The following is a 17,949-nucleotide window of genomic DNA, read 5'->3' as shown; positions in this document are numbered from 1 at the left end:
CAGAGAGACAGAAAGCGAGAAATCACCCCCCAGGGGGGATGGCCACGCTACAATCCCTTCTCCTCCATTCTCCTCTCAGGATCTTCGGCATGCCCGCACACGCGCCAGGTGTGAGTTTAAGCCACCAGGTCCGGGCCTTGAATCGCGGTCGACTACGTGGGAGTTCAGCGGCATAGCCATTATGCTAACTGCTGGTCCCCCAATATCTCTGATCTTGATGACAAATGCCAATTTGTGTTGTGCAGGTACACAGAAGTTTTCAGCTTTCCTTGCCTTCCTAGTGATGTGAATCTCAGTTCCGTACATCTGCTGCATTCCTTATGATAGTGCTTAGCTTTCTCATAGAGAAGCTTCCTCCTTGCCTTCTTTTTTTTTGGAGAGGTTTTTGTTATAAGGCGAGTGCGCTCGCCAGACAGAGACAGAAAGCGAGAAATCACCCCCCAGGGGGAATAGCCACACTGCAATCCCTTCTTCTCCACTCTCTTCTTGGGATCTTGGGCACGCACGCACATGTGCCTGGCATGAGTTTTAAGCCACTGGGTCCAGGACATGAACCGCGGTCGACTACATGGGAGTCCAGGAACATAGCCATGATGCCAACTGCTGGTCCCCCTCCTTGCCTTTTGAAGCATCCTTTGAGCTAACTTCTTTCTTAGGTTCTTGATCTTCAGCTCCACAAAATTCCTTCGCATATTCTTAAGGGTTTCTGGCATAGCAGGAACCTTTTTCTTAGAGCCTTCCACCAGAGCAGGAGCCTTTTTCTTGGTTTCTGCCACAGCAGGAACCTTCTTTTTCTTCTCTTGAATGCCCTCCATGGTTCTAGCTGGAAAACAGAGACCTGTGGGTATTTGATGGAGTTACTGAATCTTGGTTTACAGATTTATGCCAATTGTCTCAGATATTATTTTATTTTATTTTTTTCTGGAGAGGTTTTTGCTATAGGGTGCGTGCGCTCACCAGACAGAGAGAGAGAGACAGAGAGACAGAAAGCGATAAATCACTCCCCCCAGGGGGCATGGCCATGCCACAATCCCTTCTCCTTCACACTCCTCTTGGGATCTTGGGCACACATGCACATGCGCCTGGCGTGAGTTTTAAGCCACTGAGTTCGGGACGCGAACCGCGGTCGACTACATGGGAGTCCAGCGGCATAGCCATTATGCTAACTGCTGGTCCCTGTCTCAGATATTAAAATAACATTCTTTTTACTCTTAGAAGTATCCTCATGTTGAAATCAAACTCATGGTGCCACAGCATTTGGACGGTGGAAGGTGAGCCAATGGAGAAAGCATGGGATTGAAGACTTGGTAGTGAGCACACATAATGTGGAGCAAGTCCTGCCAGGTCTTGGCTGGCAGTAACAGACTCGGGCTGCCCAAGGAGCTGGGCTTGGCATTTGGTTGGATAGTAGAGACTCTGGCAGGTGTTGTGAATCTAGTGGCGGGAGGCCAAATCCAGAACTCTGCAGGAACCAGCAGGGCTCAGGCTTTCTCTTTGGTGGTTATGAAGACTTTCGTATTTTGGGCTCCAGTGGATATAGTCAGGGAGATACTCCAGAGCAAGGACTGCCCCGAGTCTCTCTACCAGACCATTCAAAGGCTAGCTTTTCATTTACAAGGATGTGCTACCAGAAGCTCAGTAGGAGTCTATTCTGCTGGGATTTTTCTCTCCTGAGTGGAATGGGGGAAAATCTTGCTTCATTAGCAATCGGCTAAAAGCAGAAACCTATTAAATCAGAGGGAGTTGTGTAGGTCTAAACCTCAAAACCATGATAAATATACTGTCAACGAGGCCTGCAGATGCTGGTGCTTTCCTGTGAGTGCACACTTAATAGGATCTGTGGACATGCAGGTCCCATGGAGTTCCCTCTTACCAAAGGCAGACATAATGCCCTGGGCTTTTCAAATGAAAGGGTACCCTCGATGGCCAGCCATCCTTTTAACTACTCTTTTATTAGTCTCATTTGGGTTATATTTCTTTCTCCAACATGAAGGGTAGATGCAGACATTAGTCTCATTTGTGGTTAAGAGCACAGGCATGCCTGTTAGAGAAATCTGGTTGAAAGGTCATTTCCATTACTTACCATTTGTTTGCTTTTGAGCAAATGTCTTGATGTATCAGAGCATCAGTTTTCTCATGTGTAAAATGGGGGTAACGACACTACTTATTTCATAAGTTTGTGGTGGGGATTACGTGAGGTAACGAATGCGTGATGATTAGCGTGTTATTGCTTGTTATATAGTTAGTGTTAATACACAGCGCTTGTAGCTGCTTTCCTTGTTCTTATATGCTGCCTGTGGGTGAGATGTTTGCAGAAAGAGAGCTCGAGTGTAGTCAGGAAAAGCTTAATCAAGCGCTTTATATGTGTGGTAAGGACTTTGCTGCTCAGAAAAGTTACTTCTCAACAAATAGCTTTGCCCTGTGCTAGTCTAGTAAGTACTGTCTGTGTTCTTTGAGTGAACCTAGTCTCTTCATGGAGTGCCTGGGGATTTATTGATGGAAAAAACCATGTTTTTGCTGTAGGACGTGTGTGCTTTCCAGAGAGAGACAGGGAGAGAGGGAAAGTGAGAAATCACCTTCTGGGGGGATGGGCATGCCATAATTTCTCCCTCTCCATTCTCCTCTCTTGATTTTGGGCTTGCATGACATGTGCTTGTAGTGATTTTTAAGCTGCCAGGTTTGACACTTGAACCACATGTCAGCCATGTGGCATCCAGCGCCTAACTACCACGCCACCTGGTGGCCTGAATAATATTTCATAATAATGTAATAATGACAATACTGTAAACCACTTCAAAGTTGTACAGTGTACAACCCCAGGCTAGGCCACTAGTGACTTCCTGATGTTCAACTTTCATACTTAGTACTTTACAGTTAACCAGTGTCTTCAAAAAGAAGTGTGTGTGAGGGAACCAGCAGTTAGCGTAATGGCTATGTCGCTGGACTCCCACGTAGTCGACCGCGGTTCACGTCTCGGACCCGGTGGCTTAAATCTCACGCCAGGCGCGTGTGCGTGCGTGCCCAAGATCCCGAGAGGAGAATGGAGGAGAAGGGATTGCGGCGTGACCATCCCCCCGGGGGGTGATTGTGTGTGTGTGTGTAAAAGTCATTGCCTCCTTATAGTAGCCACATTGTTATAGGTAGGGCAGATATTATTTCTCCCATTATTTTGGGTTAAACTCAACTAGATTTATAACATTGCTTTTTAAAAAATAATTATTTATTTTATTTTATTTATTATTATTATTACTTAGTTTGAGCAGAGAGAAAGAAAAAGGGAAAGTGAGAAAGAAAGCTGCCAGGTCTGGGAATTGAACCATGGTCAGCTATGTGGGAGTCTAGCATCTTAACCAGCATACCACCTACTGGCCCCTGTATAATTGCTTTTTAAAGAGAATGTGGAACAAACCATTTTATGAGACAGAAAAAGATTATATTATGCTTTGAAATCTTAAATTTTTTTTTTTTGAGAGATTTTCACTGTAGGGCGCGTGCACTCGCCAGACAGACAGAGAGAGACATAGAGACAGAAAGCGAGAAATCACCCCCCAGGGGGGATGGTCACGCCGCAATCCCTTCTCCTCCATTCTCCTCTCGGGATCTTGGGCACGCACGCACATGCGCCCGGCGTGAGTTTTAAGCCACCAGGTCCGGGACACGAACCGCGGTCGACTACGTGGGAGTCCAGCAACATAGCCATTACGCTAACTGCTGGTTCCCGAAATCTTAAATTTTTTTGAGCACATTTTGAATTTACATTTGGTGACAAATTTAATCCACACTATGTATCAGGATTGCAGGTTAGTTAATAATGATTAAACCTTGGCCCAACCACAGTGGTGTGGGTGGTGGGGCACTGCTGTGAGAGTCTGGGGCTATATATGAGGACCTGTGGTTCAGATCCCAGGACAACCTGAACTCACCGGGCTGTAGGGCTCTGGGGAGGATCCTGGCATGGTGGGACTCTGTCAGGGGTCCTTGTCTTTTTTCTCTCCACCTCTCTTTCTCTGGTGAAAGAGATAAATAAACTTAAAAAAAAATTAAACCCTACAACATTGGCATTAGCAATTTTCACCATTTCTTTTTACCCTTCTTAGGATTTGAAATGATGCCCTGGCTATCAGTTAGCATTGACAGCCTTGGAAATGTGGCCTCCTCTCTCCCTTTCTCCTTCCTTGTCAGGGGTCCTTGTCTTTTTTCTCTCCACCTCTCTTTCTCTGGTGAAAGAGATAAATAAACTTAAAAAAAAACCCTACCCTACAACATTGGCATTAGCAATTTTCACCTTTTTACCCTTCTTAGGATTTGAAATGATGCCCTGGCTATCAGTTAGCATTGACAGCCTTGGAAATGTGGCCTCCTCTCTCCCTTTCTCCTTCCTTCCTCCCTCCCTCCCTCCCCTTCTTCAACAGTTATTTGGTTTCTACTGTATGTAACTAAGAGTTGGTATGTACAGAGTCATGTGCTTTTCAAATGTACTTTAAATTAAAATATTTCTGTGTATACCATTTATCACTAGCCTGATTTCTTTTTCTCCCTGTGGGCTTGGTTTGTGGGTCTGAAGCCAATTTACATAACTGATTAAAACAAGCCTAGATAGTTTGTGACCCATTTTTGTTAGAAGTTCTTCTCTCCCTCATCTACTTACCACTGTAATTAGGATGGTTCGCACTAGCCTGGCTAATGATTTTGATGTGAGTCTCAGGGAACTGTAGGCAAGAGGTTTTCAGAAACGCTTAGAATCACTGAGTCTGAGTTCTCTCATCTGCGAAATGACGGTGTTCACATTAACATTCTACTGAAATACGGAATTGAAATGTACTTCGTAATTCTTGGTTGATGGCTCTTTGAGGCCAGAACTCTAGCCTCTGTAATTCTCTTTAAAAGCAAAGTATGACTAACTTGATAGCAAAGATTTCTAAGCTCATCATTGACATTCCTTAATCGTGGTTATGCTGGTAGTGATGTCGGTACTAGTAATGGAAAAAGATAGATTGAAAAAAGACTTATAGCTATAACAGCGTAGTAATTGACATGTCACTAGCAGTCCTTTGGCATTACGGTTTGAGGTATAATGAAAATGTCACTTCAAGTTATTCTATCATTTATTAAGAAGACGTAAATGAAGTCCTGAAAATACAGGGTAAGATCAATGGTGCCCTTTGAGCCATTAGCTGCAGGGCCATTTTGGCTTTAGGTTGGTGCAGAGGCCCCCTGATCACTGTCTTTTCTATTCCTATGTGGTTTGCATTTGGCACAGTAAACTGAACATGGGCTTTGGAATCAACCACCAGACTTCAAATCTGGGGTCACTATCTTATATGTTGTGTGGCATGACTAACTGGTATGAGTCTACTTTCTAAAATGTAAAAACCAGTGAAATGGCACTTTTCTCAGTGTGGATGTGAGGATTAGATGTGATAAGACATAGTGGCTCCTGGCACAAAAAATTGGTCACATTTATCTTGTGGCTATTCCATGTTTTTTTCTCCTTTCTCAGTTCTGCTAGGTGATTCTCTTATTTCCTTTTTATAGATGAGAAATCAGAGATGTTAAGTGATTTGTTGATGTTACATGGTAAAGAGCTGAGGTAAAGTTCTGGCTCCATAATTTCCATAGTGCGGGCCTTTGTATGCTTCTTTCCCATATGGTATGGCTTCAACACGCCCTTTCCATGAAGGTTTTTGGTTGGGGGTTTAGAAGAATGACCTTCTTGTCGAGTTTGGAGATACATGACTCTCAGTGAAAATAAAAGTATATAGTCTTCTACGTTGGCACTCTCTGAATTCAAACTAGGGATTCTGGATGCCATCAGTCACGTAATGCTAACAGCACAGCTCAGCACCAAAGGTCTTGCCACATCCTTAAATATTCTCTTTATTTTGTGTTTATGTGCATGTGTGTATGTGCTTTTGTACGGTGTTTTTATATTTTAGTTTGATTTTTTTCCTAGACAAGGTCTTGCCATGTTGCAATCTTTCTGTTTCAGCCTCCCAAGTAGCTAGGACTTCAGGCATGTGCCACAGCACCTGGCTTTTTGCAGCAGGCCAGGACTTGAACCTGAGCCTCCCATGTAGACTTATCCCAAATGTAGCAACATTCAGCATGTGTTACCACAAGTGGGCCTCCTTTTTTTCTCTTGCTTTTTTAAAATTAAATTTTATTTTTACGTTTATGTGATTCAAACTTACAGATGACTTGATTTATTTTTTTTTTAGCTGTACTTCTTTTAGCATTTTCTTTTGCTTTTTATGAAGGGGAGTCAGGGAGAAAGGGAAGCTAAGGGGAGAGACACAAAGATAGGTATTTTTGACAGGGTCTCACCATGTTGCGATTTTGCTGCCCAAGCCTCCTAATTAGCTAGAATTACAGGTGTGCACAGCTGGACCCAGCGTGTTCAGATTGGCCTGGATCTGAACTTGGGCCTCATGTGTGGCTTCTAGCCCTCCACGTGGTGGTTCTATGTACCACCATGGCTGGATTTTGGCATTTTTTTATAGAGTGGATTTGCATGATTATTCTTAAATCTTATGCTCATCTTTGGTTTTAAACGAAACTCTGCTTGTATTTAGCAGAATTGCTAAAACCATTATAATGAGACAGATTGTCTTACTAGAAAAGAATGGCAATGAAAGAATGGAATTCTACAGATCTGAAACAAAAAACTTGGGATTTGAAATTAATTTTTTTGAGATCCAGTATAAAACTGATCATGCAAATTAGCTTAAAATGGTACCATTATGTATGGATCATCATTTAGTTTCTTTAAAATATACATCAAGTCATTATTCATATTTTCACTTGTTCTGGCATTATTCACTCCTTTAGAAATATTAATTGAGTGTACCCCAGATATTCCCCAAATGTGGGAGATCTAGCAGTGGAAAAAAAAAAAGTAATGTTCCTATTCTATCAGATCTTTCATGTCCAGTGATCATAATCATTTTTTTGGAGAGGTTTTTGCTATAGGGCACGTGTGCTCGTCAGACAGACAGAGAGAGACATAGAAACAGAAAGTGAGAAATCACCCCCCAGGGGGGATGGCCATGCCGCAATCCCTTCTCCTCCATTCTCTTCTCGGGATCTTGGGCACGCACACACACGCGCCCGGCGTGAGTTTTAAGCCACCGGGTCCGGGACATGAACCGTGGTCGCCTATGTGGGAGTCCAGTGACATAGCCATTACGCTGGTTCCCTAATCTTCTCCTCCTCCTTCTTCTTTGGTGTAGAGCCACATTTTAGTCTGATATTACTATGGACTGAATGTCCCCCCCAAGGTAATATGTTGGAATACTAACCACCAATGATTGTGTTTGGAGATGGCTCTTTTAGGAGATGGGTCTTTTAGGAGGTAATTAGGTCATGAGAGCATAGCCCTGGGCTGATGAGATTACTACCTGTATAAGAAGAGACACCAGAGATCTTGCTATTCTCTTTCCATCACGTGAGGACACAGTGAGAAAGTGGCCAGGAAGAGGGCCTGCTCCAGAATCGTGAGAGAATAATAAATATTGTTGTTCATGACACTAAGTTTATGGTATTTTGATGTGGCAGCCTGGCCAGAATGAGACAGATACCTTCTTTGTTCTTCTTAAAGAACTTTATTTTATTTTATTTAATTTTTTTCCTTTTTTTTGGAGAGTTTTTTGCTATAGGGCGCGTGCACTCACCAGAAAGATAGAGAGATGGACCAGCAGTTAGCGTAATGGCTATGTCACTGGACTCCCACGTAGTCGACCGCGGTTTGCATCCCAGACCTGGTGGCTTAAAACTCAGGCTGGGCGCGTGTGCATGCGTGCCCAAGATCCCAAGAGGAGAATGGAGGAGAAGGGATTGCTGCATGGCCATCCTCTCTGGGGGGCGATTTCTTGCTTTCTGTCTCTCTGACTCTGTCTGTCTGTCTGGCGAGCGCATGCACCCTATAGCAAAACCTCTCAAAAAATAAAAAAGAAAGACAGACAGAGAGATAGAAAGCGAGAAATCACCCCCCCGGGAGAGGGAGAGGAAGGCCATGCCACAAGCTCTTCTCCATTCTCCTCTCGGGATCTTGGGCATGCACGCGCATGTGCCCAGTGTGAGTTTAAGCCACTGGGTCCTGGACTTGAAACGCGGTCGACTACATGGGAGTCCAGTGACATAGCTATTACAGTAACTGCTGGTCCCCTTAAAGAACTTTATTACTACTTATACAGTAGGTATAAAGGCAGTGGTTTCTTTAAGTTTTGATCTGAGAAAGTCTTTATTTCTCCTTTGTTATCAAAAAATACCTTTTCTGGGTATAGAATTCTAGTTGACATTTTTTATCTTCTAGCATTTAAAGATGGCATTCAATTGTCTTCTGGTTTGGATAGTTTCTGACAAAAAGTTGGCTATAACCCTTATCTTTGTTCTTTTGTATACAATGCATATGATTCCTCTCTGGCTGCCTTTAATTTTTTTCTTTTTCCTTTCTTTTTAGCAATCTGAACATAATATAGCTCTCTCTAGTGCATATGAGAAATAGATGTGTTTTTGTCCTTGTATTTGTCAAGAGGGTTCCACCAAGAAGATGCCCTGGTGCTTGACACATGTTGGTCCCTTGCTTACCGTATCCTTATCCAGCTTATAGTCACTAATAAATCCTATGCAGACCTTATAAAGTAGCTTAAGTCCTGTTTCCAAAAAGACTTCATGGCTGATAGGTACCACATTGTACTTTGGGACTTCCAAAACTTCTCTTCTTTGACCTAGACACATTTTAGACTAAATGCATCCTTTTTTCCATGAAATGATTTAAAAATACTTCACCATTTACAACTTTCCTTTAGACATACCCTCTACATTTAAAAATTAGTCCATTATTTAAGCAGACTTTTTGTTTGTTTTGCACATTGTTAAGTGAAACTCTTCAGGTCTTTTCTCTATTGGTATAATTTACTTACTCAACTTGCATGATTAATTTAATTAGACTATTTTCCTTTTTTAATGGGTGGCTGAGATGATGATGGAGAGAAAGCAGATATGGACAGGGCTAGCCTCATCAGTGTTCAGCCCGTGCCTCACCCAGGACTCACTAAGCTCAGAATGATCCCATGCCTGGTTTTATTCTCTGCTGCTGCCATCTTGGGATTTTTAATAATATTTGAACAAGGACCCTGCACTTTCACTTTACGTTTGGGTGACCCTCTAAGTTATATAGTTAGGCCTTGGGTTTAGTTTTAACACCTCAGTTGGGACTTTGGATAGCCAGAAGGTGGTATAAGGTGCTAAGGTGTCTTGGGTAGACAAGAAAAAAAACAGAGGAAAAGTCATCCCTGGGGGAGCAGTACCATATTGTTCTTCTGGATATTTAATTTATATGTTACGTGCGAAAAGGAGTTAGTAGTCAAATAAATTTCAGATATGTGTTAAGGAAAGTTAAATGGGTTTATTAGGATAGAATTTCTTGGTCATTAATTTGATGAGCAGCATTGTGATGAACCCAAATGAGATGTATCATTTGTAGCATTTCCAAAACTCATTTTACTGTGACTAGTGGTCTTAGAAACAGGTATTCTCTGGATCATGGTTTTGGGACACAGTTTGACAAATGAGGATAGTAGTTCCAGGTTCCCAGGGTGAGGAGGCCCACTCCTAACAGCAGCTTTGGGAACTAGGCTTGTGGATTGTTCAGTAGAGAGAGAATAAAGAGTCATTGCTCTCCACCGATAGATCAGAGATGTTTTACAGTTTTGGGGGGTGGCTTTATATCTATCCCTACTCCTGGCTGCTATTTTTCCTTTTCCTCTTTAAGACTGCTCTTAAACTTACATCTTAGTTAATTTTTATCTATATAAAAGATTAGGGACTCTATGCCTTTTAAATCATATATGTGAGTCTGCAATGTGCATGTCTCCCTGGGAAATTTTGGAGGGATAGTCTCGAAGGAATACAAAAAGGGAGGAGACTTGACCTTTGTCATGTAGATGCATAAAAATATTTATTTCTAAATGAATAAAAGCAATGATCAGAGTCTAGGTCCCTTCCTCTTTGGGGATGCCTGTACTCAGCAAGTTCTGCATATCCCATTATTCCAGCCCTGGCTGAGAGCTGCAGAAATAACACTGTAAGTGATCCCATACCACCCTCTAATGTAACCATCAGCCCTGCCCTATAAATCAGCTGGAAAATGAGCCTGCACTTAAGGAGCTTGTGCCTAGCACACAGGAGACCGCTAAGAAATGTGCTAGAGAAGAGGGAGAAGAGTGACGAGGGAACACGCAGCGGGAGCTGCTCAGAAGTTGGCGCAAGTTAGTGGGGAGGAGGCCGGTGAATCTCTATCATGTGCCCATTGCTTTAGAGCGTATTCACTATTGAATAATGCCAGGTTTCACTCCATTTTTCTCAATTCTGGTTCAATTGTTTATGAAGATTAAAAAAAAGAAAAAGAAAAAATTACACTTCTCAGATTTTGATCGAGTTGGTATAGGTTGGGCAAAATAATTTAATTTTTCAGTTGAGTATGGTACAGATCAAGAACTAAATGTTGAAACACTGAGGCAATAAATTTTAGGCAAAAAGCATTAAAAACATAGTTCAAAGTCATAATGTCTGACATTAGAAATAGCAGGTGTTAATGCAATTGGAATAAAATCTCTCCATTCCTTTTTTTGGTTTCTTTTAAAATTTTTTTAAATTTATGTATGCTTTTTATTATTATTCATACATTAAATTGCTATACGTCATTTAGATTGTGAAGAGCCTTTTCTGGTTTCTTATAGACCCTCTCCATATAGAAATTTTTTAGATCTAAAACAACCTATTACTCCCCTTTAGAATTATATTAATATTCTTTTAATTATCTTTTTATTTCATGATCACTGTAACTTTTAAAAAGTATTTTTATTGTACCTTTCAAGAAAAACAATCATAGAGTAGACAGCTCTAGTATAATTGAAAAGACTGTATATTATATGCATGTCTGTGATTTAAAAAAGTTGTACTTGGGTCAGCTGGTGGTGTGGTTAATATGGCTAGATCCCACTTGACCGATTGGATGGTTCGAGTCCTGGAGCTGTCTGAAAACATGCCAGGTGTGCATGAGTGTGTGTCCAAAATCCTGAGAGGAGAATGGACAAGAAGGGACCATTCCTCTGGGGAGTGCTTTCTCACCACCACCCCAATCGCTTGAGTACATGCACCATAGAGCACATTAAAACAAAACAAAACAAAACAAAACAATGCCCTCTACAGAAGGTCTTCAGCAATTACTGTGAAGATTTTTTTCCTACCAGTGAATTTTTGCAACTCAATTTTACTAAAATTTCCATAATTTTGTTATAAAACCAGCTAATTTTTTTTCTTTCTTTCTTTTTTTTTTTTTTGAGAGGTTTTTGCTATAGGGTGTGTGTGCTCGCCAGAAAGAGAGAGAGAGAGAGAGAGAGAGAGACAGACAGAAAGCGAGAAATCACCCCCCTGGGGGATGGCCATGCAGCAATCCCTTCTTCTCTTTTCTCCTCTTGGGATCTTGGGCACACACACACACACATTTTTTATTTTCCTGAGAGGTTTTTGCTATAGAGTGTGTGTACTCGCCAGAAAGACAGAGACAGAGAGACAGAAAGCGAGAAATCACCCCCCGGGGGGAATGGTCACGCCACAATCCCTTCTCCTCCATTCTCCTCTCGGATCTTGGGCACACACGCACACATGCCCGGCATGAGTTTTAAGCTGCTGGGTCCAGGACTCGAACCGTGGTCGACTATGTGGGAGTCCAGCAACATAGCTATTATGCTAACTGTTGATTCCTTTTTTTTTTTTTCTAAAGGTTTTTGCCATATTCAGGGCAAACGTACTTGCCAGAGAGAGACAGAGAGGGAAAGTGAGAAATCACCACTTCCCTTCAAAGAGATGGCCATGCTGCATTCCTTTCTCTTCCATTATCCTCCAGGGATTTGGGGCACACACACATGTGCCTGGTGTGATTGTTAAGCCACAAGGTCTGAGGCCTAAACCATGGTCGGCCAGGGGGGAGTCCAGTGCTTTAACCAACATGCTACATGCTGGCCCATTGCATTGGCCTTTAATGTAGATCTATCCAGCTGTATGTCTTTTTTTCATTCTTCATCTTATTTTTTGACACATTCCAAAGTAAACTGCACACAGAGTATTTCTCTGTATATAGTCTGTGCTATTTATTAAAGGTTGTTTTTCTTTTGATATAGGAGAAATGCACATATCTGAAGTATATATTTTTTGAGTTTGGACAAGTGCAGGCCTGTATGCCATATAAACTGTTATTAATGTGTAGTAAAGGGTCTTCAAAAACTTCATGGACAGTACACATTATGAAAAAAGCTATACATGAATTTCAAAAATTTTTACACAAAATAAGCTTATACTTTCATTCCATTTTTCCATGAAATTCATTTGGAAGTTTCCTTCATAGGAAATGTCATAGAACATTACCACCACTTCAGCATGTTCCCTCATCACTTTTCCCAGGCAATCTTTATTTTCTGCTTGTTTGGCCCATGCAGATTATCTTTGAGGACAGAATTCTCACTACTTTTTCCTGTTTCCAAAATCCTTTCCAGAGGACCTGGGCAGAAGGTGGAGGGGAGTCATGCCTACAAACATGAATGTGGAGTAAGCCTTCTTATCTCTGTTAAAATAAATCACAGACATTCTTTTGCTGATCTATTCCTGAGACACAAACTTTCTTTTCCAATCACCAACCTAAGTATTTCAAACTCATCTATAACCTACAAGCCTCTGCTTCCAGATGTCTTGCCTTTTGGGGTCAGGCCAATGTAAGGGACTCTTTATGCTGATTGACAACTCTCTTGCTCTCAAACTATAAAAGAAACTGCCATATCTCAGGACTCCAAGAAACATGCTTATCTTTTTCTGGATACATCACTCAATTATATGCTTAATAATAAACCACATTAGTTATTATTTCTATAAAGTTGGCTTTTCCATCGGCATCATTTCTATATTTCTAACAAGTCAAGGACCATGTGTCAAATGCTTGCATAGCCCAAAGCACTTGGCAAACAGCAGGACACAAATATGATGAGAGGGTCTTCAAAAAGTTCATAGAGAATGTGTGTTATGAAAAACTGTGCATGGATTCCAATATTTTGGTACCCCAAAGAACTTATATTTTAATTCCATTTTTCCATGAACTTTTGGAAGACCTCTTGAATATGCTCCACAAGGCTTTCTGAGAAAGTTAGTAAGGGAAGACAAATGTGGCTTGACTTGCCCATATTCCATTGTTTGACAATGACCCGGTAGTACATAGGGATCTTTATCTCTTGCTATCTTTTTATTTTTTTCTCCAGCTGCCAGGTCAAGAATTATCCATGTGGTTATCCACGTGGGATCTGGCTCCCTTAACTGGGCTACAGGGCCAGCCCAGGACTTGTTATCTTTGATTTTGTTTGGAATGCTTTTTTTCTTACAATTGATTTAATGCGAAGCTATTTTCTATTTATTTAATCCCCAAACATCTCCTGCCTGGCCATCATACTCTTCATTTAAATGTAATGAGAAAAGCTGGAAATAGAGGTAAACTCAGTGTTTTGGATAATCTACTTGGAACATTTTATCTTGGAATTCCTCTCAGAAAAAAATGAAGGTACACTGAAACCAAAATAGAGCACAAAAAGTAAAAGCTGGAGTTGATTCTCGGGTTAAGATCCCATACCAGCGTATTCCTGTGCACTGGGGGTTCTTTGTGTTGGTTCTCGAGACTTAGCCTTAAAACCGGAGGCACAACTGCCATCCAAAGAACACAAGTGACGAAGATGACTCTGACAGAACCTGCAAGGCCCACTCGGCTCTCTTAGCAAACATAAACTGGGACTCCAATGTCTATGCTTACTGAGAATCTTTTTAACAAGGAAAAGAAAACACTATCTATTTCTTGCAGGCATGTGGAAATCCACCAGGGACTCCTTTAGGATAATGTGAGCCTCTGAGTATCTATTTCCTCGCAATCTTCAAGTACCACAACAGTAGTAGTTAATGGATGAAGGAATTATGATTATTTTTTTTTCCTTTTTCAACTGAGCCGCAAGTAGGAATAAGGGCAGGAACCCTTGCTGGGCTCCTAAGGGAAGGAATTCCTCTTCTTGCTGTTACTGTTGGCTTTCTAATTCCCTGATTTACTGCCAGCATGGATACAGATGCCCTGGTGCCTGGTGTCACTGTTCCATTAGCATGTTTTGCACATTTTATTGCTAAGCAACAATTAACAGTGTGAATCCTGCCTTCTGTGATTTCAATTTGGGCCTCACACGTGGAATTTTGCTTTCATCTTTGCTACGATAGTATTCACTGCTCACCTAATGCTGTTCCTGGAGAACCTGAGAAGAAAGATTGAGGAGGTAACAGCAGGTATTCAGTCGTTCAGTGGTACAATTTTCAAATATTGTTTATGACAGAACCTTCTCTAATTAGATACCCAATAATTTGAAAGAAATGCTAAAGATTACAGATAAGCTCAAAGCAATTTAATTTAGCCTTAAGGGGGTGGGGGGTGGATAATGGTAGAGTAATTATGAAAATCCAAAAAGAAAGCAAACTAAAGGTCCAAGAAAAAAGGAAAAAAAATCTTTAACTAAAAAATTTCTCATAGTCATAATGAAAGGAAATGCTTTTCTTCCAACCTCATACCATGCAGAATTTTTATCATTGAGTTAATGGGATATTATGAAAATTTAATGGGAACAATAGATCTAGAAGAAGACATGAGTAAGAATTGAACAAACAGGAAAAAATAATTATTAAATTAATGTAACCTGGTTCTCCTTTACCCATAAGAGAAGAAAAATGACCATATTTCAGCTCAATTACTGCCTTTGAGAAATGCATTTTTTTGTGAAATATTCTTATTAGAGAAGTAAAATGATCACCATTTAAAAATTTGGTAAACATAAAAATGCTTGTTTTTCTATATGCATGTAAGAATATATGATATAAAAATTTTTATATGTTTTTAAAAATTCATTTGGGTAATCACATTCACTCTTCTACTGAAGAGGAGAGAAAACTGGTCAAACCAGTTAAGAAAAAATAGCACCTAGACATTCTATTCTTAAAGAGAGGCCCATTTTACCTGGTGTACTCAGGGTAGTCTCCAGACTTGAACTAGGAACCTTCTGATGTGAGATTGCTGCACAGAATGTCATATTCACTGTCACACCACTGTCTGGTCCTCTGGTTTTACTTTGAACATGATTTCTTAAATCTTTAACTTTAAACTTATTGTCTCCTTTTGACTTCACTTCCATTCATTTTGAGAAACATTTATTAAACTTTCTATGGGATCTATACGCATTTATCTAGATAAATAAAAGGCTTTTGTCCTCTAAGAACACATCATCTAATGAGCAAAGCAGATAAGTAAGTAGATAAAGTCATGTATCATGTTTAAGTACAAGGACAGAGAGTGGTACCAATGCTTTTATGGTACATGAGAAGTGACTTTAGGCCATTTTGAAGGCTGAAGGTCAAAGAAGCATTTCGGAAGGTCATGGCATGTGAACTACTTGGATTTCATATGAAGCTGTGTATAGTGAACTTATGGATGGACACACTTGGAATTGTTAACATGGATTATCTTGGAAGTCCCCAGAAGAATTTTCTGAGGCTAAAAAGGAGGGCAGAAGATGGGAGAGAGGGAAAGAAAGAGGTCTGTGGACTCCCGAGTAGTGGGCATCTAGACCTACCACCGGGCAGCAGGGGCAGGGGGGTGGAAAGCAGTGAGAGTTCAGGCTGTGGCTGTACTGATGGTCCTGGAGTGCCATGGAGCAGCTGGATCTCTGGGTTCATACAGCTGTGCAGACACCGAAGGGCAGGAGGGGCTACCCTATTCTTCGTGTCTTGCCACTGCATAAGGTTCCTGAAGTTTTCTGGGTTGGAGAGGAGGTTTAGGAATACTGAGATTAAATTTTCTGCCTGCTTGGCAGATTTAATTGTCAAAGTCAGAAGTTAAACTGAGTTATAGAAAATAAATAGACACTTCCTGCACATCTAAGTTTGGTGACCGACATTCACATCTGCTGCATAAATCATTCTTTGACTGTATCCAGGCTTTTGTTATAAGCTAACAAGAAAGTGGAACCCCTATTCTAAATTTACATGATTGAATTTTAGAACTTAAATTCAGACTTTATATTAAACCTGCTAAATTTAATCATGTTGGGTTTGACTCATTATTTCCATCTCTTAGAATAATTCTAAAAACTGATTTTGTCATCTGAAGTATTATCTCTCTCTCTCAGCTTTGTGTTATGTACTGAAATGGTCAACATATTTTCTGTTTTCTTTGCAAGGGTTGCTAGAATTGTTGAATGGGACAGAAACAGAGGCAGAGCTATACGGCATGCTACTGTGGATCTCTTTCTAATTTTGAAAACCTTTGCTATTCTTTTCTGGGCTTTATTATCCATCCTATCTGATTCTACATATCTGTACTAGTACCAAGTCTACAGATAACTCTCTTTATCATAGATATTGTGCATGATGTTTATTGCTTTGGTGATAAACATCTGTTTCCATCATCAGTTAATATATCTTTTTATTTTATTTTTTTGGAGAGGTTTTTGCTATAGGGTGCGTGTGCTCTCCAGACAGACAGAGAGAGACAGAAAGACAGAAAGCGAGAAATCACCCCCTAGGGGGGATGGTCACGCCGCAATCCCCTCTCCTCCATTCTCCTCTCGGGATCTTGGGCATGCACACATACGTGCCCAGCGTGAGTTTTAAGCCACCGGGTCCGGGACATGAACCGCGGTCGACTATGTGGGAGTCCAGCGACACAGCCATTATGCTAACTGCTGGTTCCCCATCGTTGGTTAATATTGAGGAACTCTGAGTGTTTGTGGTGGAGGAGGAGAGGTAATGTGAGTGAAGGGTATGCTAGTGTAATGGCAATGTCCCAAGGACAGAATGTCTTATCCTCATAAAGTCCCTGAAGTTCATGGAATCAGCAAAATACTGAATGTACTCATGACACTGCCTAGTGAAATTTTGCTTTGGAAGAAACTGAAAATTGTCTGGAGTTGTTTTCTCTGGGCATGCTGGTGGTAGGATTATGGCCCACTTTTACTTTATATGCTGTATATTTCTCAAATGTGAATGTGTTAGTTTTCTGTTTCACTTAGACTTATGTATCTAGTCATCTTTCATTTACTCATTCAGAAGTATAACGAAAGATGATATGTGCTAGCACTCAGGGTCCAATGGTGAGCACAGTCAGATACAATCCATTTTCTCAGGGACCTTACTGTCTAGTGGCCAGAAAATGTTAGAGTCCTAGAATCAGAGCACTAGGATTCAAATTCCAGCCTATAGTTTACTAGCTAGTAATCTCGGTCAAGTTCTTCAATCACTGTATCCCTCTTCTTCACTTATGAACTGGGGGTAGAGCTGAACCTCCTCATCTCCACCTTAACTGGGTTTTATGAAGATTAAGTGGAAGAACGATACGTGAGACATTTGGTGTAGCATGTGGAGCACAGTTTTTATTGTGTGTTAGTATTAATGAGGGAGACGGACAGTAATTATATGCTCATACAAAGAGTTGTAAAGTACTAATTGTGACAGGTACATCAGGGCGCAGCGCATGGTACCAAAAAAGGTACAAGAGACTGCAGATGAGGGATCTGATCTATTGGGTCATTGAAAAAGTCATGATACACATTTGCATAGAAAAATATGGAAAAATACATTATGACTTTTCTGACAACCAAATAGTTAGAGAGATGTTCCTGCAGGAGTTAATCAGTGAGCTGAGCCATGAGTTAATTATCTGCAAGAACAATAAAGATATTAAGATCCTGTCTAAACAAATCTCTGGAAAAGATAGGGAAGTTTGCAAGGCTAGATAACAGGTGGTTTGAGTGCCTCTTTCTCAGATCAGCTGGTTGTCTGAGCTTCTATGCAGAGTGATGTTTGGTCATTAATATGAGCAGGAGG

General features: G+C 40.9%; 1 pseudogene; it reads right to left on the bottom strand.

Moving 5' to 3' along the window:
- LOC102485320 (60S ribosomal protein L7-like) overlaps positions 1–17,949 on the bottom strand; it is a 33,348-nt pseudogene that overhangs the window by 790 nt on the left and 14,609 nt on the right.

This window comes from Tupaia chinensis, unplaced genomic scaffold (assembly GCF_000334495.1).
Source record: "Tupaia chinensis unplaced genomic scaffold, TupChi_1.0 Scaffold144624_1, whole genome shotgun sequence".
In the NCBI taxonomy this organism is placed as follows: domain Eukaryota; kingdom Metazoa; phylum Chordata; class Mammalia; order Scandentia; family Tupaiidae; genus Tupaia; species Tupaia belangeri.
The sequence above is the reverse complement of the archived record's forward strand: the minus strand, read 5'-3'. Positions and strand labels throughout refer to the sequence as shown.